Below are 27,616 nucleotides of genomic sequence, written 5' to 3' on the forward strand. Positions count from 1 at the left end.
TCATTTCTGGTTACAGGAATGGGGATCAGGGATTGGAGATCAGCGAATGGGGATCAGGGAATGGGGAACAGGGAATGTGGATCAGCGAATGGGGATCAGGGAATGGGGATCAGCGAATGGGGAACAGGGAATGGGGATCAGGGAATGGGGATAAGGTATTGGAGATCAGCGAATGGGGATCAGGGAATGGGGAACAGGGAATGTGGATCAGCGAATGGGGATAAGGGATTGGAGATCAGCGAATGGGGATCAGGGAATGGGGATCAGCGAATGGGGATCAGCGAATGGGGATCAGCGAATGGGGATCAGGGAATGGGGAACAGCGAATGGGGATCAGCGAATGGGGATAAGGGATTTGAGATCAGCGAATGGGGATCAGGTAATGGGGAACAGGGAATGGGGATCAGGTAATGGGGATCAGGTAATGGGGATCAGCGAAAGGGGATCAGCAAATGGGGAACAGCGAATGGGGATCAGGGAATCTGTTCAGGTTCGACCAATTCCCGGGATCAGGGAATGGATCAAGGAATGTGGATCAGGGAATCTGTTCAGGTTCGACCAATTCCCGGGTTATGGATAAAGCGAAGCAAAGTCAGAAATTCTGCCATATTTGCGGATGTAATAAGTAGATTGTGTGTTGTCTGTGATTCTTATCGCTCGAGTTTGCATCCTACTGCATAATGAAGGATTTCGTGGAAATCGTTTAGGAAGTAATTTATTTATATTAGATGAAGTAAAGTAAAATAATTTGTAACCGAAGCTGCGCCATGAAAAACGAGTGGGATTAACCCATTCCCGACACTCTGATGCCACCCATGCAGGGTCCCATTCCCTGCAGTCTGATGCCGCCCATGCGGGGTCCCAGTCCCTACACCCTGATGCCACCCTTGTGGATTCCCATTCCCTACACTCTGATGCCGCCCTCGCGGGATCCCATTCCCGACACGCTGATGCCACCCTTGTGGATTCCCATTCCCTACACTCTGATGCCGCCCTCGCGGGATCCCATTCCCGACACGCTGATGCCACCCTTGCGGGGTCCCATTCCCTACATGCTAATGCCACCCATGCAGGGTCCCATTCCCTACACGCTGATGCCGCCCTTGCGGGGTCCCATTCCCTGCAGTCTGCTGCCGCCCATGCGGGGTCCCAGTCCCTACACCCTGATGCCACCCTTGTGGATTCCCATTCCCTACACTCTGATGCCGCCCTCGCGGGATCCCATTCCCTGCAGTCTGATGCCGCCCATGCGGGGTCCCAGTCCCTACACCCTGATGCCACCCTTGTGGATTCCCATTCCCTACACTCTGATGCCGCCCTCGCGGGATCCCATTCCCGACACGCTGATGCCACCCTTGCGGGGTCCCATTCCCTACACGCTAATGCCACCCATGCAGGGTCCCATTCCCTACACGCAGATGCCGCCCTTGCGGGGTCCCATTCCCTACACGCTGATGCCACCCATGCGGGGTCCCATTCCTTACACGCTGATGCCACCCATGCGGGGTCCCATTCCCTACACGCTGATGCCACCCATGCGGGGTCCCATTTCCTACACGCTGATGCCACCCATGCGGGGTCCCATTCCCTACACGCTGATGCCACCCATGCGGGGTCCCATTCCCTACACGCTGATGCCACCCATGCGGGGTCCCATTTCCTACACGCTGATGCCACCCATGCAGGGTCCCATTCACTACACGCTGATGCCACCCATGCGGGGTCCCATTCCCTACACGCTGATGCCACCCATGCGGGGTCCCATTTCCTACACGCTGATGCCACCCATGCGGGGTCCCATTCCCTACACGCCGATGCCACCCATGCGGGTTCCCATTCCCTACACGCTGATGCCACCCTTGTGGGGTGGACGATTAACCCATTCCCTACATGCTGATGCCACCCATGCGGGGTCCCATTCCCTCCATGCTGATGCCACCCATGCGAGGTCCCATTCCCTACACGCTGTGCCACCCATGCGGATTCCCATTCCCTAAACGCTGATGCCACCCATGCGGTGTCCCATTCCCTACACGCTGATGCCACCCATGCGGGGTCCCATTCCCTAAACGCTGATGCCGCCCTTGCGGAGTCCCATTCCCTAAACGCTTATGCCGCCCATGCGGGGTCCCATTCCCTTCACGCTGATGCCGCCCTTGCGGGGTCCCATTCCCTACACGCTGATGTTGCCCATGCGGGGTCCCATTCCCTAAACGCTGATGCCACCCTTGCAGGGTCCCAATCCCTAAACGCTGATGCCACCCTTGCAGGGTCCCAATCCCTACACGCTGATGCCACCCATGCAGGGTCCCATTGCCTAAACGCTGATGCCGCCCTTGCGGGGTCCCAATCCCTACATGCTGATGCCACCCATGCGGTGTCCCATTCCCCACACGCTGATACCCCCCATGCGGGGTCCCATTCCCGACACGCTGATGCCGCCCATGCGGGGTCCCATTCCCGACACGCTGATGCCACCCATGCGGGGTCCCATTCCCTACACGCTGATGCCACCCTTGCAGGGCCCCATTCCCTACACGCTGATGCCACCCTCGCAGGGTGGACGATTGACCCATTCCCTACACGCTGATGCCGCCTGTGCGGGGTGGACGATTAACCCATTCCCTACACGCTGATGCCGCCCATGCGGGGTCCCATTCCCTATATGCTGATGCCACCCTTGCGGGGTCCCATTCCCAGCACGCTGATGCCACCCTTGTGGGGTGGATGATTAACCCATTCCCGACACGCAGATGCCACCCATGCGAGGTCCCATTCCCTCCATGCTGCTGCCACCCATGCGGGGTCCCATTTCCTACACGGTGATGCCACCCTTGCGGGGTGGACGATTAACCCATTCCCGACACGCTGATGCCACCCATGCGGGGTCCCATTCCCTCCATGATGATGCCACCCATGCGGGGTCCCATTTCCTACACGGTGATGCCACCCTTGCGGGGTGGACGATTAACCCATTCCCTACACGCTGATGCCGCCCTTGCGGGGTGGACGATTAACCCATTCCCTACACGCTGATGCCACTCATGCGGGGTCCCATTCCCTACATGCTGATGCCACCCTTGCGGGGTCCCATTCCATACACGCTGATGCCACCCTTGCGGGGTGGATGATTAACCCATTCCCTACACGCTGATGCCGCCCTTGCGGGGTCCCATTTCCTACACGCTGATGCCGCCCTTGCGGGGTCCCATTTCCTACACGCTGATGCCGCCCTTGCGGAGTCGACATTTCAGTGCGAATTTCTGCCTCGCTGGAGGGGCAACTTGGGCGGAGCCTTTGTGTGGAAGGCTCGGGTGGGGACTGCGTTATGAACGGTAGGCGGTACTTGTGCGTGTAAACGATGCTTTCGGTACAAGGGTAGAGATTGAGATGGGAAACTATGGTTGCAATTGTGTCTGGATGTGGGGTAATGCTTGCGGATGGAGTATGCATGGGGATCGAGCATTGAGAGCTTCCTTTGAAGGACAAAGCTGAAGGCGGCTCCGAACATCTCCCCTACTGCTTACCCTCCTCCCTCCCCGCCCTTCCCTGCCGCCGCAACAGCTCAAGGACAGATCGAGTGATCCAGGCTCAGCAGATGTTATTCTGGATCACAGGCATATGGACTGAATTGCTGGACCTGTGGGCTGAGCACGGGCATCCGAGACCAGGGAGACTAGTCGAGTGTGCATAGGTAAGACCTGTGTACAGACATTTGTATGTTCAAAGCTGGTTTGTAATCGGACCATTCAAACAGCTGGGTACTGGTACTAGGATCTATAGTTGCTGCATGCAGGGATTAGGTATTTGGTGCCGTGTTAACCGGATACTGGCAATTGCTGTGATGTAATTGATTGCTCCCAGTTAGATGGATTACTGTGGATAAACCTAAGATTTCTGGTGGACTCTGCATGTATGTGTGTTTTTTGTGCAGTTTCATGTTCGCTGTTAAAGTTCGATTTGCGATTGAAAATGGACACGTGCTCTTGATCTGATATGGCAGATAGACAGTCCATCTAATTTGACAAAATGGACGCTTGCTCCATCTGAATTTGGAGATGGGCAATGTGTTCGTTCATATTGGGCGAGACAGGCATGTTATATCCTATCTGGTACAATGGATGCATGTTCGATCTTGCCTGCGAAAACAGATTCGTGTTCCATCTGAGTTGGGAGATGGCCATGTGTTCGATCAGAACTGGAGAGATAGACACATGTTCTGTCTGAACTGGTACAATGGGGAAGTGCTAAATCTGATTTTGGACAATGGACACACTCGCTCAGATGTCGGACAATGGAAATGCTTTGGACTTAATTTGGAAAAAGGACACGTGGTTGATTTGATGGAGCTAACCCTAACACTGACCCTAACTCTAACCCTAACACTAACACTGACCCTAACAACTCGATGGTTTAGGATCCTTTGCTGTGTTCTCTTTAGACCTACCATTTGCTGCAATTTGCCATGATTGTGGTGCTGTCATGAATGGCAATGCCATGATTGTGGTGCTGTCATGAATGGCAATGCCATGATTGCGGTGCTGTCATGAATGGCAATGCCATGATTGTGGTGCTGTCATGAATGGCAATGCCATGATTGTGGTGCTGTCATGAATGGCAATGCCATGATTGTGGTGCTGTCATGAATGGCAATGCCATGATTGCGGTGCTGTCGTGAATGGCAATGCCATGATTGCTGTGCTGTCGTGAATGGCAATGCCATGATTGTGGTGCTGTCGTGAATGGCAATGCCATGATTGTGGTGCTGTCATGAATGACAATGCCATGATTGTGGTGCTGTCATGAATGGCAATGCCATGATTGTGGTGCTGTCATGAATGGCAATGCCATGATTGTGGTGCTGTCGTGAATGGCAATGCCATGATTGTGGTGCTGTCATGAATGGCAATGCCATGATTGTGGTGCTGTCATGAATGGCAATGCCATGATTGTGGTGCTGTCATGAATTGAAATGCCACGATTATGGTGCTGTCATGAATGGCAATGCCATGATTGCGGTGCTGTCATGAATGGCAATGCCATGATTGCGGTGCTGTCATGAATGGCAATGCCATGATTGCGGTGCTGTCATGAATGGCAATGCCATGATTGCGGTGCTGTCATGAATGGCAATGCCATGATTGCGTTGCTGTCATGAATGGAAATGCCATGATTGCGGTGCTGTCAGGAATGGCAATGCCATCATTGCGGTGCTGTCATGAATGGCAATGCCATCATTGCGGTGCTGTCATGAATGGCAATGCCATCATTGCGGTGCTGTTATGAATGGCAATGCCATGATTGTGGTGCTGTCATGAATGGCAATGCCGTGATTGCGGTGCTGTCATGAATGGCAATGCCATGATTGCGGTGCTGTCATGAATGCCAATGCCATGATTGCGGTGCTGTCATGAATGGCAATGCCATCATTGCAGTGCTGTCATGAATGGCAATGCCATGATTGCGGTGCTGTCATGAATGGCAATGCCATGATTGCAGTGCTGTCATGAATGGCAATGCCATGATTGCAGTGCTGTCATGAATGGCGATGCCATGATCGCGGTGCTGTCATGAATGGCAATGCCATGATTGCGGTGCTGTCATGAATGGAAATGCCATGATTGTGGTGCTGTCATGAATGGCAATGCCATGATTGCAGTGCTGTCATGAATGGCAATGCCATGATTGCAGTGCTGTCATGAATGGCAATGCCATGATTGCAGTGCTGTCATGAATGGCGATGCCATGATCGCGGTGCTGTCATGAATGGCGATGCCATGATCGCGGTGCTGTCATGAATGGCAATGCCATGATTGCGGTGCTGTCATGAATGGAAATGCCATGATTGTGGTGCTGTCATGAATGGCAATGCCATGATTGTGGTGCTTTCATGAATGCAATGCCATGATTGCGGTGCTTTCATGAATGGCAATGCCATGATTGCAGTGCTGTCATGAATGGCAATGCCATGATTGCGGTGCTGTCATGAATGGCAATGCCATCATTGCGGTGCTGTCATGAATGGCAATGCCATGATTGCGGTGCTGTCATGAATGGCAATGCCATGATTGCGGTGCTGTCATGAATGGCAATGCCATCATTGCGGTGCTGTCATGAATGGCAATGCCGTGATTGCAGTGCTGTCATGAATGGCAATGCCATCATTGCGGTGCTGTAATGAATGGCAATGCCATCATTGCGGTGCTGTCATGAATGGCAATGCCATGATTGCGGTGCTGTCATGAATGGCAATGCCATGATTGCGGTGCTGTCATGAATGGCAATGCCATCATTGCGGTGCTGTCATGAATGGCAATGCCGTGATTGCAGTGCTGTCATGAATGGCAATGCCATCATTGCGGTGCTGTAATGAATGGCAATGCCATCATTGCGGTGCTGTCATGAATGGCAATGCCATGATTGCGGTGCTGTCATGAATGGCAATGCCATGATTGCGTGATGTACGTGCACCGCACGGTTCATGGAGCAGACTGTGCGGAGTCTATGCCGCACGGATACAGTAGAGAAGCAATTGGTATACATGGCGTGTATCTGAAGGCAAACACGCTGCTCGCACGACTCTCATGACTGCACGGTTCCACCCACTTCATTCCGTCCGTCCCGCAGAGACAACGCCGTGCAATTACCGTGTAATCCACGCATACAGTTGAGACTTCAAAGTAAAATGGTGCTGCGGGTTTATCCATCACGTACATGCACTTTTGCTCTGTGTTTTAAACTGCCTTGGTATCGGTGCAACGCCCCCACACATGGCAGTGCCAACGACGTGACCCAAAGCTGTTTACTGTTAGATCAACAGTGTGAATATCACTCTTATCAACGAACATGTGAAGAACAATATGCACAAGAAAAAGAACACCTTAGCCATGGAGAGGAAAGTTAATTAATGTTCATAGTTCCCACTTTTAACTGGTAAATCAATCTTTGCCGAGAAACATGAATTCCAGACAGAAATATCATTCCTATCATAGAAAAGTAATTTGGAAACATGATTGCAGAGAACCGTTCACGTCCTGTATCCAGTTGACCTCCACACGAGGTCACCATGCAGTGCTACAGTGTGATCGACTGGCAAAGCATCAAGTTTGGGAAGTCACATCGAGTCGTCACAAGGACCACCTTTTCCAGGGTCCACGACGAAGACCTGTAACATGCAGTTGCATGCTTGTTTTCTGACATTGTTATGAGAAAGATGGTTTGTCTGAAATTTAAAAGTTCTGATAAAATATGCAAAGTGTTTTTATATTTAATGGGGATTCATCATGGATTTGACCCACATCCCAAGTGCTCCCTCAGTCCATACTGTTGTGCATCACATCGTCACCTTCCATAGGATGCAGAAACGGACAAGATGACGCCATTTTTCCCTCTACACCCTGAAATGTAATCCAATATATTGTCAGATATTAAACATCTATTGCATTTAGTCACATGACTGCAATTTCCAAAGGGTAGATCAAATGTTTGTGACAACTGCAGATGTGACGGGGACGGGTTGCATAATGTCCCTTTCAGTTGGCAACATGCTTCAAATGCAAGGCCCCCCGTCACTACCAGTACACTAAATCGGTCAGAGTTGGCACTCATCTCTTACAAATTCATCATCGACAATTTCTTATCCTGAGATTTTGCAAACCAGCAGCCACATGCACAAAATAGGCAAGGATGCACAAACAACTTGGACGCAGGACGAGGCCGTTCGGTCCATCATGCCTGTGCTACATCCACACCGTATGAATTATGTGACGTGGGAATGAGAACAGTGGCGTGTGCACAGACATGATCAGGGTGTTATTTATTACTGGCAGAAATCTCCGTCAAAATGACAGGTGGGTGACCCTTGTGTATTTTTACACTATTCAGCTTCGAAATGTCAGGCTAAAACCAAAATTACACAAAACAACTTCCATTTCTTACACAAATTGTTCATCCCTTTATTTGGATTACATACATGAAGGAATACAAAATGGTTTTCCTTCATGTATAAAAACCACCTCTAAAGGTGGTTTTTATACATGAAGGAAAACCATTTTGTGTTCTCTCACTAATCAGCCTTCGAGAGATCTCGCTCAGGAGATCTCGCGAGATCTTTGTCGGCGAGGTCATGTCTTTTCGAAGCTGTCCATGCGCTCACGCTTTCGAAGTTAAGTAATTTTTCACAATTGTGTTTTTATCGAAACTGTATCTATCTTTCGGTGTGTGTACCTATAGTGTGTCTTTAGTAAGATTCTCGGTGTTAATTTTTCATACCTGTATACAAAATCGTCGGTTAATTCGTGTCACGTATTTTGAGGCCTAGTAGGCTACCGTGTCCTACCTTGAGGCTTTATTTTTCTCTCAGTGGTCCGTCGATTGTGCTGCAATTACTTTCGTTCTCTGTTTTTGTCCCAGTCTTTCACCCCATACTTCCTTGTCTAAAATCTCAACTCAAAAAAAAAAAAACCCAAAAAAATTCTTTCCTTCTCTGTTCTTATTCGTTGTTCTTATTCGTTTATTCGTTGTTCTTTTTTGTTAGTTCGTTCTTCGATCACGTGTTTCACCCCCATTTCCATTTTCCATTTCCCCAGATAGTTTTCACTGCTCAATTTAAAAATGTTTAAATTTTCCCCTGAAGAACTGTATTCTGTCGTATATTATAACACCTTTTACTTCTTCTATAAAAGGATGCTTTCGACTTTCTCACCAAATCTATTCATTCCAAAAAAAAAATCCATCTCTTACAGTTCCTCTTTTCTACATTCCCGAAACTCTCCTGCACTCCACCCCTCCTCCAGCGTCCTCAAACGTATTTTTGACTCGAAGGTCACAAGAAACTCATTTTGCAATAAATGTTCGTTTTCCATCAATCGTACACTTTCTAAAATCCAATCTCACCCCTCCCCTCCAAATCTTCCCCATCACCCCCTCCCCTCCAAATCTTCCCCATCACCCCTCCCCTCCAAATCTTCCCCATCACCCCTCCCCTCCAGAACTTCCTCATCACCCCTCCCCTCCAAAACTTCCCCATCACCCCTCCCCTCCAAATCTACCCCCTTGCCCCTCCCCTCCAAATCTTCCCCATCACCCATCCCTTTCAAATCTCCCCCCTTACCCCTTCCCTCCTAAACTCCCCCCACACCCCTCCCCTCCGAGACTCTCCCTCGCTCCTCCCCTCCTCGACTCCCCTCTCACCCCTCCTCCTCAAAGCGTCCTCCCCGCTTCTTCCCCCTTCCAACTTTCACCTTCATCTCCCCCAACCTTCTGCCTCGCTCTTCCCCCTCCTCAAATAACACCTCACTGTGCTCACCCAATCACCATCAAACCTTTTGTCCGCCCCATCCTTCCTTCCCTTTCTGGCCATCCTTCCCTTTCTCCAAGCTATTCTGAAAGCTCTGACACACCTTCAACAGCTCTCCCTACCACTTCCTCCTCTTCCACATCTTACCCTACCCCTCCCCCCCCCCCTGTTCTGTATCCGAAGCTCCCCCTTCCTCTTCATTAACGGTATGGACCTCAAACATCCGGGGCCTTCGGAGAGATCGCTTGACTGATCTCTCCATACAGGTTGCTTCTGACAAACCAGACATGATCTGCTTACCAGAAACTTTCCTCCTTCATGATGTCTCTGATTCGTTGGTATCTCTCCGAGGTTACTCCCTCCTCCGGTATGATAGACCTGAGCCTCGTCCTGGAGGTGGGGTTGCTATCTTTATAAAAAACTCTCTTCCTCACTCAACCTGCACTGCCCTCTCTCCACCTCACCCCCAGGAATACCTCTGGCTACGGCTTCCCCTTCGCTCCCACCTTTTGTTCATATGTGTGTTGTACCATCCACCAAACAGTGATGACTCCATCTACATCTCGCTGTCTGATAATATGGACCAACTTCTATCTACCCATCCCAACCCTCTCTTCCTCATATGTGGTGATTTAAATTGTCACCATGCCAGTTGGCTGGGTGTGGGTACCTCTCTCACCAGCCATGGCTCCTCAGCAAAGGACTTCTGCGACTCACTGGGACTGACACAATCTGTCAATTTCCCGACCCGGATCTCAATCAACGGAGCATCTTCTCTTCTGGACTTGGTTATGACTAACTTCCCTGAAAATGTCTGCTGCTCTTCTTCTGCCTCAATCGGCTCATCTGATCATGTGCTTGTTAAAGTGGACATCTCTCTGACCATTCTCAGAGAGCCTCCTCAGCGTCGATGAGTCTGGCATTTCACTCAGGCCAACTGGCACGGTCTTCAAGCAGCCATCAATCATTTGGACTGGTCTCCCATCTCTACTGCCTCTGACATCAACTCATCCTGGGAATTCTTCCAAAGTAAATTGCTCTCTCTCATGCACAGATTTATCCCATCTCGTCTTCAGTTGTCATACCCTTCCTCCCGTCCATGGCACACGGAATCTTGTGGTGAGGCTGTTGCCCAGAAACGACTTGCCTTAGTCTCCTGGAAAGCAAATCAAACAGAAGGAAATCTCATTTCCTTTCACAAAGCCCGAAACAAGTGTGTGTCCACCCTCAGGAGAGCCAGGAAACAATATCTCTCCGTTCTCAAGACCGAACTCTCTTATCTGTCTCTCTCTTCCAAATCCTGGTGGCGTCTGGTCAAACTGTTTCTGGTGTTTGTTCCCTCTCCATCCCCTCCCTCACCTCAAACGGCTACACGGCTGACTCCGCACGTGAAAAAGCTGAATGCCTCAACTCTGTGTTTGCCTATAAATCTTGTGTCCCAAACCCATCCCTCTCTGTACCCACCATACCCAGTCGTACCCAGCTGCTCCTGGACTCTGTGTCCTTTCCTCCTGACAAGGTGGAAAAGTTTCTGACAACCCACGACTCCGATTCTGAAACTGGACCTGACGGCATCAGCCCACGGGTCCTAAAATCCTGTTCTTCCGCTCTTTCACTCCCTCTCTCTGTTCTCTTCACCCTCTCTTTTGCTCAAGGTCATCTGCCATCTGCTTGGAAATCAGCCAACATCGCCGCTTTGCACAAAAAAGGTGCAAAAACAGATCCTAGCAACTACAGACCAATCAGCCTTCTCCCAATTATCAGCAAAGTCATGGAATCCATCATTGCTTCGGATATGAAATCTTTCCTCTTCTCCAATGGCCTGATCTAGGATCATCAATTTGGTTTCAGACCTGGTCACTCTACTCTGGACATGCTGCTTCTGCTTTCTCAACAATGTATGGAGCTCCTCAATGCCAAACAGGAAATTAGAGCTGTCTCCCTTGACATTTGACGTGCCTTCGATACGGTCTGGCACCCTGCTCTGCTCACCAAACGCTCGTCCTTTGGTATCCATGGAAATTTCTCTCATGGTTTCTCTCATCCCCTCTTCCTGTTCAGGCTGGAGTTCCCCAAGGCAGTGTTCTGGGCCCTGTGCTTTTTCTGGTCTTCATCAATGATCTCTCTGACTCTCTTGAAAATCCTCTCTATCTCTTTGCTGATGACTCTACTCTCTGTCGCTCCATTCCTCATCCCTCAGATCGGCAGTCTGCAGCCTCCTCACTCTCTGCAGACCTGGACAAAATCACAGACTGGGAAAACAAGTGGAACATGTCTTTCAATCCTGACAAATCTCACACTCTTATGATGTCTCTCCGAAAAGACCGACTGGACAACCCTCCCATCCACTTCTCGAAATCATCCTCTCCAAGAAGTTCTGTCACTCAAGCTTTTGGGTCTCACGATCTGCCATGATCTTTCCTGGGAAAACCACATTTCAAATCTGGCCTCCAAAGCCAGTCGCCGACTGGGCATCCTCCGTCGTGCGAAGTCCTTCCTTGGCACACCTGAGCCCCTCACCACATGCAAGGCTTTCATCCACAGCTCAATGGAATACTGCTCTCCCCTCTGGGCTGGTGCTCCTGCCTCACACCTAGCTCGTCTTCACGCTGTTGAAACCAAAGCTTTCAGAATCATTGGAATCTCCGGCGATGAAGCTAACTCCAAGGGCCGTTCACTCACTCACCGCATGCAGGTTGGTGGTCTTTCCGTCTTCGACCAACTCCTCTCCGGCCTTGCCCCCCCAGCTCTCTCTGGGCTCTGTCCCCCAAATATTCCTGCAGGTCGCACAAGATCTGCCTGCAACCCTCTTATGGCTAAACTGCCAAAATCAAGACTCCTCTGCTCACCTTCACTCCTCATTCCTCTTTTCTCCCGCCTCTGGAACAAACCCCCTCACTCTCTTCAATCCCACACGTCCCTCCAGGTCTTTAAAACAGCTGTTCACCACCATCTCTTATCTTCCCCCATCCAAAACCTTGATCTTTTCTACCCCCGCTAATTTCACCCCAAATCCACTTTTTTGAAATACCAACCTCTTTCCTGTAAGTCCTTGGTGTCCTTGTGTTTTATACTTCTGCCACCCCCCCCCCCCCCTTCCCACGCCTCCTCCCCCCAAGCCCTCTCCCTCCCACACATCTCTCGATGGGCCTTTTTTTTTTTTTTTTTTTTTGTATACTGAATCGAGGCTCGTGAAAGAGCTAACATTTATTTCACAAACAAATCAACCAGACAAACAAAATATATAAAAAGAGAGAGCAGAAGACAAGATGGGGAGAGAAGGGGAAGCACACAAACACAACATTTGAGAGCAGGGAGATGTGTGGGAGGGAGAGGGCTTGGGGGGAGGAGGCGTGGGAAGGGGGGGGGGGGGGAGGGAAGTATAAAACACAAGGACACCAAGGACTTCCAGGACAGAAGTTGGTATTTCAAGAAAGTGGTTTTTGGGGTGAAATGTTGTTGTTGTTTGTTGATATACTGGTATTGGAAATTTGAATACACTGTATACAACAACAACAACAACAACAACAACAACATGCATTTTAAGGCCATTTTCCCTGCAAGAGCGGGGGTTAGCCTTGCGGTCCCCATGACAATCTTCTCCATTTCGCCCTATTTTCTGCATCTCTCCTTGTTAACCCCCTTGCCCGCATTTCTTCTTCGACCAACTTTAGCCAAGTCTTTCTCGGTCTTCCCCATCCTCTACTTCCTTCTACATTCATTTCCATGACTCTTCTCAACCAGTCACTTCCAGCCTTTCTCAACACATGACCAAACCATCTCAAACTGTTTCTCTTCACAGCATCCATCACAGCCTCTATTCCCATCATATTTCGCAATTCATCATTTGTCTTCCTCTCTCTCAACGATACTCCATATATCCACCGAACCCATGTCTCGCTCCCATAAATCATAACACTTCTCACACATGCAGCTTACACCTTTCCCTTCAGCTTCAACGACACTCCCATCCTCGTCAGCACGCCACTCAGTTCCCGAAACTTCTTCCATGCACATCTCACTCTAGCAACCGTTGCCGAGTCTGATCCACCTTCTCCATTCAGCACGTGTCCCTCGGTAACAAAATGTTTTCACACCTTCCAGCTTCACGCCGTCTCCAAGATCCAACTCAACATTTCCTCCATCTGCAGCTCCCTATGTGCACACCTTACACTTGAATGTAGCTGCCACACTGGTTAATGACCCTCTCAAACCACTACATTTTTGTTGAACCCACTCAGCGCACATTGTACATTGAATGGAATTCACTCCGACACCCTTCCCGCACACAGCACACGGCCACTTCCCAGTTCTTTCCACCTCACCACATGCTTTGCCAGTTGCCATCACCTTCGTTTTTCTGATATTCACCATCAGACCTTTTGTCTCCAAACATTCCTTCCATTTGTTCATCTTCTCCTTCAGTCCATCCATACTTGCTGCAAACAACACCAGATCGCCTGCATAGAACAACTTCCACGGTAAACCCTCTTTTACGTTCCGAGCCAGCACCTCCATCACAGCTACAAATCGTAGTGGACTTAGTACCGACCCCTGATGCACTCCCACCTTCACCTCAAACTCACCACTGTTCCCGTCCTTCGTCCTTACAGCTGTGCGCGCTCTTTTGTACATTGCCATCACGACTCTGATCAACCATTCCTCTGCTCATAACTTCCTCAATGCCCATGTCACTACTTCACGTGGAATCCTATCGAATACTTTCTCCAGATCAACAAACCCAAGAAACAACTTCTTCCTCTTCTCCATGTACTTCTGCAACTGCCTCACAATAAAAAGCGCATCTGTCGTTCCTCTTCCTGGCATAAATCCAAACTGCATTTCGTTGATCTTCACCTTCTTCCTTATCCTCCTCTCCAACACCCTTTCCAATACCTTCATTCCATGCTCCAATAACTTTATCGCTCGATACGAGCTACACACCAGAGGGTCACCTTTCCCCTTGTGTAGAGGGACGAGGGTACTCAGTGCCCAATCCACTGGAATGCGGCCTTCTGTCACCACCAGATTGCAGATCTCTGTCATTCTCTTCACACCCCAATTACCCGCTGCCTTCAACATATCTCCCACAACTCCCGTCGGCCCTCCCGCTTTTCTACTCTTCATTGCTTTTATCGCTTCCTCAACTTCCTTCTCGGTTATCTTCTCTGCCGGTCCTAAAACTGGGTTACTCTCTATGTTGCCATCCCATTCATTCTCTGTATTCAACAGCATTTCCATATATCTCTTCCATCTTCCTTTAATTCCATCTGGGTCCTCAACGATTTGTCCCACTTCATCCTTCAAGCAACTCACCCCCATCACATCACACCTCTCTTTCGCTATCTGCTTTGCAATCCTGAATACCGCTCTCTGACCCTCTTCCAAATCCAAGTGTTCTCCGAACATTTTCCTACATGCGTCCTGTGCCTTTGCTTCCCTCTTTCTTTGCTGCCTTCTTGTCTGCCTTATAACTTTCTTGCTCTGCCTTTTCTGCCACCATACCCTTCGCCTTCTGCCACTCCTTGAACTTCTTCCTCTTCTCGTCAATCTTCTTTCCAACTTCATCATCCCACCACCATGTTTCCGAGTGCCTCGGTGGTCCGGAAGACCAAGACCGGAAGTCTAACAATGGCGCAGCCGGGCTTGTTTGATACTTTCGGTGAAGAGGATTGTATATTACCTTGGTGGAGATACCAGTTAGCAAATAATATAAGTATTAAATTATTTTGAAGTGCTGTATGTCTCTAAGCTGTCTATCACCATGGAAACTAAGATATTGCTTTGAGACACTGGTTTATTCTGTATGTTTCGAGTCAACAATGAACCAACCATACACCGCTTCAATCTAGAATCTTTGCAATAACAATAAAGGGATTGCAGTGTTACGATTATATTTACTATATTATTATTGTTAACATTATTATTATTATTATTATTATTATTATTATTATTATTATGAAAGCATTACTACTGTATTAATAAACCTGCACAAATTTGTCCGAAGCAGCCTGAAGGTGAGCCATGACGGCATGAAGCCGAAAGCCTATACATACTGTGTCGGAAGACCCATAATATCGATGCTTTCCATATTTGATAATCATTTTAACAATCGGTTTGTTTGTTTCACACTGAATGAACAACGTAAAGGCAGAGCATGCAGATTGTGATATATGACAGGTTCGACGATATGTTTGGCCTGAACGGCACAGGAATCAACATGGCGGTGTGTGGAGTCAGCCGTGGTACACCGTGATAACATCACAGACGTAATCACATCACATCACCCTGTCATGTGACCATATCCTCAGCTCTGATTGGTGTACGTTTGAGGGGACATACATACATATGGACAGACAAACACTGTTCTAGACAGCTTTGCCTTATGAGCTATGCCGTAAAAATCGGTATATCCACATAAATATCGTTATATCACCAGCAAATCAAAGAACTGTGTTTACAATCCTTAAATACATGATTTATACAGCTTTGATGCACTCGGCTACACCTGAAAGAGTGGAACGTATGATGTGCAGTAGGTATGGAAGGTGGAGTAGGTTTTAACTTTTAACCCTCAGCATCTGAGAGCGATCTTGTTTTCCTTTATCCTCGGGGCTGTTTTTAATGTAATTGGTTATTTTATATGAATTGGGTGTGTTTCAGAAAGCCTGCACCGATTACCAACACGGCGATCAGCGATAGTGATACCAATATTGGCGTGTACCAATTACCAACACGGCGATCCGCGATAGTGTACCCATATTGGCCTGTACCAATTACCAACACGACGATCCGCGATAGTGTAGCAATATGAGCTTCTACCGATTACCAACACGGTGATCCGCGATAGTGTACCCATATTGGCCTGTACCAATTGCCAACACAACGATCCGCGATAGTGTAGCAATATCGGCCTGTACCGATTACCAACACGGCGATCCGCGATAGTGTACCAATATTGGCCTGTACCAATTACCAACACGGCGATCCACGATAGTGATACCAATATCGGTCTGTGCTGATTACCAACACGGCGATCTGCGATAGTGTACCAATTACCAACATGGCGATCCGCGATAGTGATACCAATATCGGCCTGTGCTGATTACCGGTACAGCATTCCGCAATAGTGATCTCAATATCGGCCTGTGCCGATTACCGGTACAGCATTCCGCAATAGTGATCCCAATATCGGCCTGTGATCCTTCACTTGCTCTGGCCTCACCCCTGCCTGCACTCGCTCCTGTTTTTCACCCTTGCCCGCACTTGCTTTGGGCTCACCCCTGCCTGCACTTGCTCCTATTTTCACCCCTGCCCGCATTTGCTCTGGGCTCACCCCTGCCTGCATTTGCTCCTATTTCACCCCTGCCCGCATTCGCTCCTGTTTTTCACCCCTGCCCGCACTTGCTCTGGGCTCACCCCTGCCTGCACCCGCTCCTATTTCACCCCTGCCCGCATTTGCTCTGGGCTCACCCCTGCCTGCATTTGCTCCTATTTCACCCCTGCCCGCATTCGCTCCTGTTTTTCACCCCTGCCCGCACTTGCTCTGGGCTCACCCCTGCCTGCATTTGCTCCTATTTCACCCCTGCCCGCATTTGCTCCTGTTTTTCACCCCTGCCCGCACTTGCTCTGGGCTCACCCCTGCCTGCACTTGCTCCTATTTCACCCATGCCCGCATTTGCTCTGGGCTCACCCCTGCCTGCACCCGCTCCTATTTCACCCCTGCCCGCACTTGCTCTGGGCTCACCCCTGCCTGCATTTGCTCCTATTTCACCCCTGCCCGCATTTGCTCCTGTTTTTCACCCCTGCCCGCACTTGCTCTGGGCTCACCCCTGCCTGCACTTGCTCCTATTTCACCCATGCCCACACTTGCTCTGGGCTCACCCCTGCCTGCATTTGCTCCTATTTCACCCCTGCCCGCATTTGCTCCTGTTTTTCACCCCTGCCCGCACTTGCTCTGGGCTCACCCCTGCCTGCACTTGCTCCTATTTCACCCATGCCCGCACTTGCCCTGGGCTCACCCCTGCCTGCACCCGCTCCTATTTCACCCCTGCCCGCATTTGCTCTGGGCTCACCCCTGCCTGCATTTGCTCCTATTTCACCCCTGCCCGCATTCGCTCCTGTTTTTCACCCCTGCCCGCACTTGCTCGGGGATCACCCCTGCCTGCATTTGCTCCTATTTCACCCCTGCCCGCATTCGCTCCTGTTTTTCACCCCTGCCCGCACTTGCTCTGGGCTCACCCCTGCCTGCACTTGCTCCTATTTCACCCATGCCCGCATTTGCTCTGGCCTCACTCCTGCCTGCATTTGCTCCTATTTCACCCCTGCCCGCATTCGCTCCTGTTTTTCACCCCTGCCTGCACTTGCTCTGGCCTCACCCCTGCCTGCACTCACTCCTACCTCACCTCTGCCTGCACATCACTCTGGCCTCAGCCCTTCCTGCACACACTTCATCCTCACTCCTGCCATTGATTCCATTGTAGTTTCAGAATAATTTCCTGAGACTACTGGTGTAATATGTCGGTATATCTAAAATTTCAGAGCACACACCAACTTATTTCAGTGATGGAGTACTTGATAATGTGCTGACATTAGTAGTGTTGTCATGGATGAGGTGAGGGTAAGACTACTAGAGTAAATAATAAGTCATAATAGAGCTCAGAGAATATCCAGGATACGATTCAGTCAGAAGATGAGAGGATCTAAGGCCTATTATTTTTTGAGTGCGTATCTCTTTTGAAATCGACATGCCAAAGTGAAGGAAATAAGTCAGAAAAATAATGAAAATGAGTGAATCTCTTCGAAGAGAAATGATGGAAAAACATGTCTGTGACGCAAATATATAGACATCTTTTGAGAAAATCTTCAATAAAGCTGCAGTGTAGTTTATTTGTGGGTGTGGCAGCCACTTGACGTCACCATACACTGCAGTCCAGCTCAGAAGTGGGACCAGAGTGAAGGCTAGTGGGCCACATGCTGATCTCGACTCTCCTAGTCCGTTTAGGCCTCGTTTCTTTGACCAGTTTTCATGGTTTCTATTCTCTCTCTGTCCCGATTTATTGTCACCTGAATCTCTGTCCAACACTTGGTTTATTGTACAAAGTGCCATGAAACATTGCAGGACAATACAAACGAGACCATGTTGTGTGCTCTTTGAGGTCGAGTGTACTATTCACTTGTACCCTGATTGCGTCATTTGTTTTCACAGTGTGGTATTCTTCCAGTAACTTCAGCACAATGATCGGGCTTTTCCGGGGAGATTAGGCATGAGCGGGCAAAAGGTAAGTCTGCAAAGACGCAATTTAGCGACTAGTTCCCAGAATATGTCTCGGAGAGGAGAAACACAGTTCAAAGGTAAAACAGGTAAAATGTAATTTTTCAATGGTGATAATTCTTGCTCAACCCGGGGACCTTTGCACGAGGTTTGTGCAGCACGACCAAGGACGAATGATTGGTCAGAGCACGATGCCCGATGATCGGCCATTTTTTGTTCTTGTATTTCAACATTGTGATCATCACGGCCGTGGGAGGACAGCATCCCGGGAACTTTGCCTTATCCCCAGATGGCTACCAGATGTTCATGGATGAACCAAATGAGAATTGGACCGTGCCGTGCTTACTGAGGAATGGGACGCGCAATTACACTTTGCTCTCATTTGATTAAAGCAGCATGTTTTGGAGCCGTCGAGAGCATGTACATGGACAGAGCATGGTTGGAGCATGTACGAGAGGCCCTGTGCTTTTTCTGGGGACTAGTCTGCAGTCAGGACCCGAGCATTTCACGCAACGGCGAACGAGGTTCTGAGCATTTTTTGTAACCGAGGAAGATGGTGAACAAGAATGTAATTTGTTTTGATTTGCAATGCTTTTGTAATATTCCAACATGGAGGGGTGCTCCAACCGAAGGTACGATAGAATTTGTGTGAGTGTACCTGTCGACCGCAGGACCACACCCATCGTCACTCTTGCCAATCTATGATTGGTGAATGCATATGTGACCGAGGATCGATGATTATTTCACTCTGCTCGTAACAGACGCGTTGGGTACCAGGGCCTGGGTCACATTGCACACGAGCAGGGAATTTATCATTTATTCCATGGTGTCTGAAGACCTGCTCTAAAATAAACAAGGAGCTGCTGCTCCAGGGCTCCTGCCTTTTGGGTGGTACAAGGAATAGATTTGTGTGATGTGAAAACGAAATCTTTAACGGTTTTTTAAAATATCGCATACACAAGCCTAGTTACCGAGATGGTTGCCATGGCTCGTATTCCTGTCGCCCGCCTCAACCTTGTCAGAAGGATGGGGGATGATGAAGGACGGGGGATGATCAAGGGCGGGGGATGATGAAGATCCCTTAGGATACTTTAATTACACAAGTGAGTGCTTGTACGTTCGCTGGACATTGTCCTGAAAGTATGGCAAGTATAATTTTGTTTAAGATTAAAGGTTTGAATTTCAAACATTTTGTTAGCAATCAAAATTAGTCTGGACATCTTGGAGACGAGAACTCGATCAATGAGCTATCCTGCTGGTATATATATATATAGAGGAATAAAAAAGAGGTATGCGCTCTACTAAGCACTGTTCAGCCTGGCGGAGGTATATTCTCCACCATGTACTGTTCAGCCTGTTGGAGGTATGCGCACCACCAAGTCCTGTTCAGCCTGGTGGAGGTATGCGCTCTACCAAGTACTGTTCAGCCTGGTGGAGGTATTATCTCTACCACGTACTGTTCAGCCTGGTGGAGGTATGCGCACCACCAAGTCCTGTTCAGCCTGGTGGAGGTATGCGCACCACCAAGTCCTGTTCAGCCTGTTGGAGGTATGCGCACCACCAAGTCCTGTTCAGCCTGGTGGAGGTATGCGCTCTACCAAGTACTGTTCAGCCTGGTGGAGGTATTATCTCTACCACGTACTGTTCAGCCTGGTGGAGGTATGCGCACCACCAAGTCCTGTTCAGCCTGGTGGAGGTATTATCTCTACTACGTACTATTCAGCCTGGTGGAGGTATGCGCACCACCAAGTCCTGTTCAGCCTGGTGGAGGTATGTGCTCTACCAAGTACTGTTCAGCCTGGTGGAGGTATGCGCACCACCAAGTCCTGTTCAGCCTGTTGGAGGTATGCGCTCTACCAAGCGCCGTTCAGCCTGGTGGAGGTATGCACTCTACCAAGCACTGTTCAGCCTGGTGGAGGTATTATCTCTACCACGTACTGTTCAGCCTGGTGGAGGTATGCGCACCACCAAGTCCTGTTCAGCCTGGTGGAGGTATGCGCTCTACCAAGTACTGTTCAGCCTGGTGGAGGTATTATCTCTACCACATACTGTTCAGCCTGGTGGAGGTATGCGCACCACCAAGTCCTGTTCAGCCTGGTGGAGGTATGTGCTCTACCAAGCACTGTTCAGCCTGGTGGAGGTATGCGCTCTACCAAGCACTGTTCAGCCTGGTGGAGGTATGCGCTCTACCACGTACTGTTCAGCCTGGTGGAGGTATGTGCACCACCAAGTCCTGTTCAGCCTGGTGGAGGTATGCGCTCTACCAAGTACTGTTCAGCCTGGTGGAGGTATGCGCTCTACCAAGTACTGTGCAGCCTGGTGGAGGTATGCGCTCTACCAAGCACTGTTCAGCCTGGTGGAGGTATGCGCACCACCACGTACTGTTCAGCCTGGTGGAGGTATGCGCACTACCAAGTACTGTTCAGCCTGGTGGAGGTATGCGCTCTACCAAGTACTGTGCAGCCTGGTGGAGGTATGCGCTCTACCAAGCACTGTTCAGCCTGGTGGAGGTATGCGCTCTACCAGGTACTGTTCAGCCTGGTGGAGGTATGCTCTCTGCCAAGTACTGTTCAGCCTGGTGGAGGTATGCGCTCTACCAAGTACTGTTCAGCCTGGTGGAGGTATGCGCTCTATCAAGCACTGTTCAGCCTGGTGGAGGTAAGCGCTCTCCCAAGTACTGTTCAGCCTGGTGGAGGTATGCTCTCTACCAAGCACTGTTCAGCCTTGCGGAGGTATGCGCTCTACCAAGCACTGTTCAGCCTGGTGGAGGTATGCTCTCTACCAAGCACTGTTCAGCCTGGTGGAGGTATGCGTGCTACCAAGTACTGTTCAGCCTGGTGGAGGTATGCACTCACCAAGGACTGTTCAGCCTGGTGGAGGTATGCACTCCACCAAGTACTGTTCAGCCTGGTGGAGGTATGCTCTCTACCAAGCACTGTTCAGCCTGGTGGAGGTATGCGTGCTACCAAGTACTGTTCAGCCTGGTGGAGGTATGCACTCACCAAGTACTGTTCAGCCTGGTGGAGGTAGGCGCACTCCACCAAGTACTGTTCAGCCTGGTGGAGGTATGCTCTCTACCAAGCACTGTTCAGCCTGGTGGAGGTATGCGTGCTACCAAGCACTGTTCAGCCTGGTGGAGGTATTATCTCTACCACGTACTGTTCAGCCTGGTGGAGGTATGCTCTCTACCAAGTACTGTTCAGCCTGGTGGAGGTATGCGTGCTACCAAGCACTGTTCAGCCTGGTGGAGGTATTATCTCTACCACGTACTGTTCAGCCTGGTGGAGGTATGCTCTCTACCAAGCACTGTTCAGCCTGGTGGAGGTATGCTCTCTACCAAGCACTGTTCAGCCTGGTGGAGGTATGCTCTCTACCAAGTACTGTTCAGCCTGGTGGAGGTATGCGTGCTACCAAGCACTGTTCAGCCTGGTGGAGGTATTATCTCTACCACGTACTGTTCAGCCTGGTGGAGGTATGCACTCTACCACGTACTGTTCTAATTTATTTTTATCTTCACCTTGTGGGATATAATATCCCTTGTGGGACCTTGTGGGACCACATACTGTTCATTGGGGGATACTATAAATACAGGTAAGTCTGCACTGTGCTAAGGTGCAAATGAGCTTCTCAGAATAACAATTAATCGGATCACAGGTGTAATGACCATTTGAATGACCAGGGAAAGCTGTTGAAATGGAATGCTATTTGAATGCAGATTTGAGACGAAACCCTCCACGTGATGTCATTCCTTTGTGCACAACATGGTAGTTTGGGCATAACAATACATTTTGATTTTGAATCTTTTTTGTCCAGGTAAGCCAACAATCTTTGAAGCACACTTTGTGAGGCCATTTGGATGGAGCTGTTGAAATAACCCAGACCATTTTCCTTTATAACCAAATGTCTCGTGTTAACAGCATTCCGTAATTTTGATAATGAGCCATCGATCAGCCTTGGGCTGAGATGATTGCCATCTTCCAATAACCTCTAATGTGTATTCCCTTTCCTGCAAGTACTAACACTGAAAGCCTGTGTATTATTTAGAAAATATGGGACTGTTTTTTGCAGGCCTTTAATGGTCCAATTTTCCTCCCTCGCCGAAATGTTTGTGGTCGTGTGGTGGAACTTGGGTTTCAAAGGTGTGGACCACGGGGATGTTATAAATGCATCTGGCTGAACTCTCTTCTGTATCCACCGCATTCCCGACAACTCTTACCCCCACCTCCCCACTGTTCTTATCACCACCCGCAACCTCCCCACTGCTCTTACCACCACCCAAACCTCCCCACTGCTCTTACCACCACCCAAACCTCCCCACTGCTCTTACCACCACCCAAACCTCCCCACTGCTCTTACCACCACCCGCAACCACCTCGCTGCTCTTACCACCACCCCAACCTCCCCGCTGCTCTTACCACCACCCAAACCTCCCCACTGCTCTTATCACCACCCGCAACCTCCCCACTGCTCTTACCACCACCCGCAACCACCCCGCTGCTCTTACCACCACCCCAACCTCCCCGCTGCTCTTACCACCACCCCAACCTCTCCTCTGCTCTTACCATCACACAAACCTCCCCAATGCACTTACCACCACCCCAACCTCTCCACTGCTCTTACCACCACCCCAACATCCCCACTGCTCTTGCCACCACCCCAACCTCGATCTACTGCTCTTACCACCACCCCAACCTCCCCGCTGCTCTTACCACCACCCACAACCTTCCCACTGCTCCACAACCTCCCCACTGCTTTTTCCATCACCCACAACCTCCCCACTGCTCTTACCACCACCCCAACCTCTCCACTGCTCTTACCACCACCCCAACCTCCCCACTGCTCTTGCCACCACCCCAACCTCTCCACTGCTCTCACCACCACCCCAACCTCCCCACTGCTCTTACCACCAACCCAACCTCTCCACCGCTCTTACCACAACCCCAACCTCCCTACTCCTCCTACTACGCCACACTGTTCCTACTACCCCCACCTCCTTGTTTCTCTCACCACCCCCTCCTTCCCACCCTCTTACCACTCCCACCTCAATGTTCTTACTCCACCCACCTATTTCCTGCGCTTACCCCCTTCCACCACCTCCCCTCTGCTCTTACCATCCACCACCTCCTTTCTGCTCATGACTCCCTCCCCTTGCCTCCCCAATGCTATTGACACTCCCATCCACCTCTCTACTGCTCTTGACCACCCCCCCCCACCTCTATACTGCTCTTGACCACCCAACTTATCTTCCCGCTGCTCCCACCACCTCCCTCCTGTCCTCCCTATTTCCTTACACTGTTGCACCCCTTTCACGTTCCCTCCGCTACCACTCGCTAAGTCTCTAATCCCCTCAGTTTTTTCTCCTCATTCTGTGTGTCTGGAACATCAGTGAGCAGAAAACAAATTTCTCAGATCTGTCTGTCTAGGTACCTGTGCTCTTCCTGACATTACCTGACAGAAAGTCTCTATTGCGGGATATTCTTGACTCTATTGCGGGATATTCTTGACTCCATTACAGGATGTCCCTGACTCCATTACAGGATGTCCCTGACTCCATTACAGGATGTGCCTGATTCTATTGCAGAATGTCCCTGACTCCATTACAGGATGTCCCTGACTCCATTACAGGATGTCCCTGACTCTATTGCAGAATGTCCCTGACTCCATTACAGGATGTGCCTGATTCTATTGCAGAATGTCCCTGACTCCATTACAGGATGTCCCTGACTCTATTGCAGAATGCCCCTGACTCCATTATAGGATGTCCCTGACTCTATTGCAGAATGTCCCTGACTCCATTACAGGATGTCCCTGACTCTATTACAGAATGTCCCTGACTCTATAACAGGATGTCCCTGACTCTATTACAGAATGTCCCTGACTCCATTACAGGATGTCCCTGACTCTATTGCAGAATGTCCCTGACTCCATTACAGGATGTCCCTGACTCTATTGCAGAATGTCCCTGACTCTATTACAGAATGTCCCTGACTCCATTACAGGATGTCCCTGACTCTATTACAGGATGTCCCTGACTCTATTACAGGATGTCCTTGACTCTATTGCAGAATGTCCCTGACTCCATTACAGGATGTCCCTGACTCTATTGCAGGATGTCCCTGACTCCATTACAGGATGTCCCTGACTCTATTACAGGATGCCCCTGACTCTATTGCAGAATGTCCCTGACTCCATTACAGGATGTCCCTGACTCTATTACAGAATGTCCCTGACTCCATTACAGGATGTCCCTGACTCTATTACAGGATGTCCTTGACTCTATTGCAGAATGTCCCTGACTCCATTAAAGGATGTCCCTGACTCTATTACAGGATGTCCTTGACTCTATTGCAGAATGTCCCTGACTCCATTACAGGATGTCCCTGACTCCATTACAGGATGTCCCTGACTCCATTACAGGATGTCCCTGACTCCATTACAGGATGTCCCTGACTCTATTGCAGGATGTCCCTGACTCTTTTACAGGATGTCCCTGACTATATTACAGAATGTCCCTGACTCCATTACAGGATGTCCCTGACTCTATTGCAGAATGTCCCTGACTCCATTACAGGATGTGCCTGACTCTATTGCAGAATGTCCCTGACTCCATTACAGGATGTCCCTGACTCTATTGCAGGATGTCCCTGACTCCATTATAGGATGTCCCTGACTCTATTGCAGAATGTCCCTGACTCCATTACAGGATGTCCCTGACTCTATTATAGAATGTCCCTGACTCTATTACAGGATGTCCCTGACTCTATTGCAGAATGTCCCTGACTCTATTACAGGATGTCCCTGACTCTATTACAGGATGTCCTTGACTCTATTGCAGAATGTCCCTGACTCCATTACAGGATGTCCCTGACTCTATTGCAGGATGTCCCTGACTCTTTTACAGGATGTCCCTGACTCTATTGCAGAATGTCCCTGACTCCATTACAGGATGTCCCTGACTCTATTTCAGGATGTCCCTGACTCTATTTCAGGATGTCCCTGACTCTTTTACAGGATGTCCCTGACTCTTTTACAGGATGTCCCTGACTCTATTACAGGATGTCGCTGACTATTGCAGAATGTCCCTGACTCCATTACAGGATGTCCCTGACTATTACAGGATGTCCCTGACTCTATTGCGGGATATTCTTGACTCCATTACAGGATGTCCCTGACTCCATTGCAGGATGTCCCTGACTATTACAGGATGTCCCTGACTCTATTGCAGGATATTCTTGACTCCATTACAGGATGTCCCTGACTCTATTACAGGATGTCCCTGACTCTATTGCAGGATGTCCCTGACTCTTTTACAGGATGTCCCTGACTCGATGACAGGATGTCCCTGACTCTATTGCAGAATGGCCCTGACTCCATTACAGGATGTCCCTGACTCTATTACAGGATGTCCCTGACTCTATTGCAGGATGTTCCTGACTCTATTGCAGGATGTCCCTGACTCCATTACAGGATGTCCCTGACTCTATTACAGGATGTCCCTGACTCTATTACAGGATGTCCCTGACTCTATTACAGGATGTCCCTGACTCTATTACAGGATGTCCCTGACTATTACAGGATGTCCCTGACTCTATTACAGGATGTCCCTGACTCTATCACAGGATGTCCCTGACTCTATTACAGGATGTCCCTGACTCTATTACAGGATGTCACTGACTCTATCACAGGATGTCCCTGACTCTATTGCAGGATGTCCCTGACTTTTTACAGGATGTCCCTGACTCTATTACAGGATGTCCCTGACTCTATTACAGGATGTCCTTGACTCTATTACAGGATGTCCCTGACGCTATTACAGGATGTCCCTGACTCTATTACAGGATGTCCCTGACTCTATTGCAGAATGTCCCTGACTCCATTACAGGATGTCCCTGACTCTATTACAGGATGTCCCTGACTATTGCAGGATGTCCCTGACTCTATTGCAGGATGTCCCTGACTCCATTACAGGATGTCCCTGACTCTATTACAGGATGTCCTTGACTCTATTACAGGATGTCCCTTACTCTACTACAGGATGTCCCTTACTCTACTACAGGATGTCCCTGACTCTATTACAGGATGTCCCTGACTCTATCACAGGATGTCCCTGACTCTATTGCAGGATGTCCCTGACTCTTTTACAGGATGTCCCTGACTCTATTACAGGATGTCCCTGACTCTATTGCAGAATGTCCCTGACTCTATTACAGGATGTCCCTGACTCTATTACAGGATGTCCCTGACTCTATTACGAGATGTCCGTGACTATTACAGGATGTCCCTGACTCTATGACAGGATGTCCCTGACTCTATGACAGGATGTCCCTGACTCTATCACAGGATGTCCCTGACTCCATTACAGCATGTCCCTGACTCTATTACAGGATCTCCCTGACTCTATTACAGGATGTCCCTGACTCTATTACAGGATGTCCCTGACTCTATTACAGGATGTCCCTGACTATTGCAGGATGTCCCTGACTCTATCACAGGATGTCCCTGACTCTATCACAGGATGTCCCTGACTCTATTACAGGATCTCCCTGACTCTATTACAGGATCTCCCTGACTCTATTACAGGATCTCCCTGACTCTATTGTGGAATGTCCCTGACTCTATCACAGGATGTCCCTGACTCTATCACAGGATGTCCCTGACTCTATTGCAGAATGTCCCTGACTCCATTACAGGATGTCCCTGACTCTATTGCAGGATGTCCCTGACTCTTTTACAGGATGTCCCTGACTATATTACAGGATGTCCCTGACTCTATTGCAGAATGTCCCTGACTCCATTACAGGATGTCCCTGACTCTATTGCAGAATGTCCCTGACTCCATTACAGGATGTGCCTGACTCTATTGCAGAATGTCCCTGACTCCATTGCAGGATGTCCCTGACTCTATTGCAGAATGTCCCTGACTCCATTATAGGATGTCCCTGACTCTATTGCAGAATGTCCCTGACTCCATTACAGGATGTCCCTGACTCTATTATAGAATGTCCCTGACTCTATTACAGGATGTCCCTGACTCTATTGCAGAA

The 27,616-nt window shown here is 49.4% G+C and overlaps 1 protein-coding gene across 1 annotated transcript in view; it reads left to right on the forward strand.

Annotated features, from left to right (window-relative positions):
• The first annotated feature begins 3,405 nt into the window (after positions 1 to 3,405).
• The window catches only part of GNAZ (G protein subunit alpha z), a 199,765-nt gene continuing 175,554 nt past the window's right edge, over positions 3,406 to 27,616 (forward strand). The window contains exon 1 of the mRNA XM_068135119.2: positions 3,406 to 3,694. The gene's annotated coding sequence lies outside the window, so the exon portion shown is untranslated. The remainder of the gene's footprint in view (positions 3,695 to 27,616) is intronic.

This window comes from Myxine glutinosa, chromosome 14 (assembly GCF_964187855.1).
Source record: "Myxine glutinosa chromosome 14, kmMyxGlut1.1, whole genome shotgun sequence".
NCBI classification, from domain to species: domain Eukaryota; kingdom Metazoa; phylum Chordata; class Myxini; order Myxiniformes; family Myxinidae; genus Myxine; species Myxine glutinosa.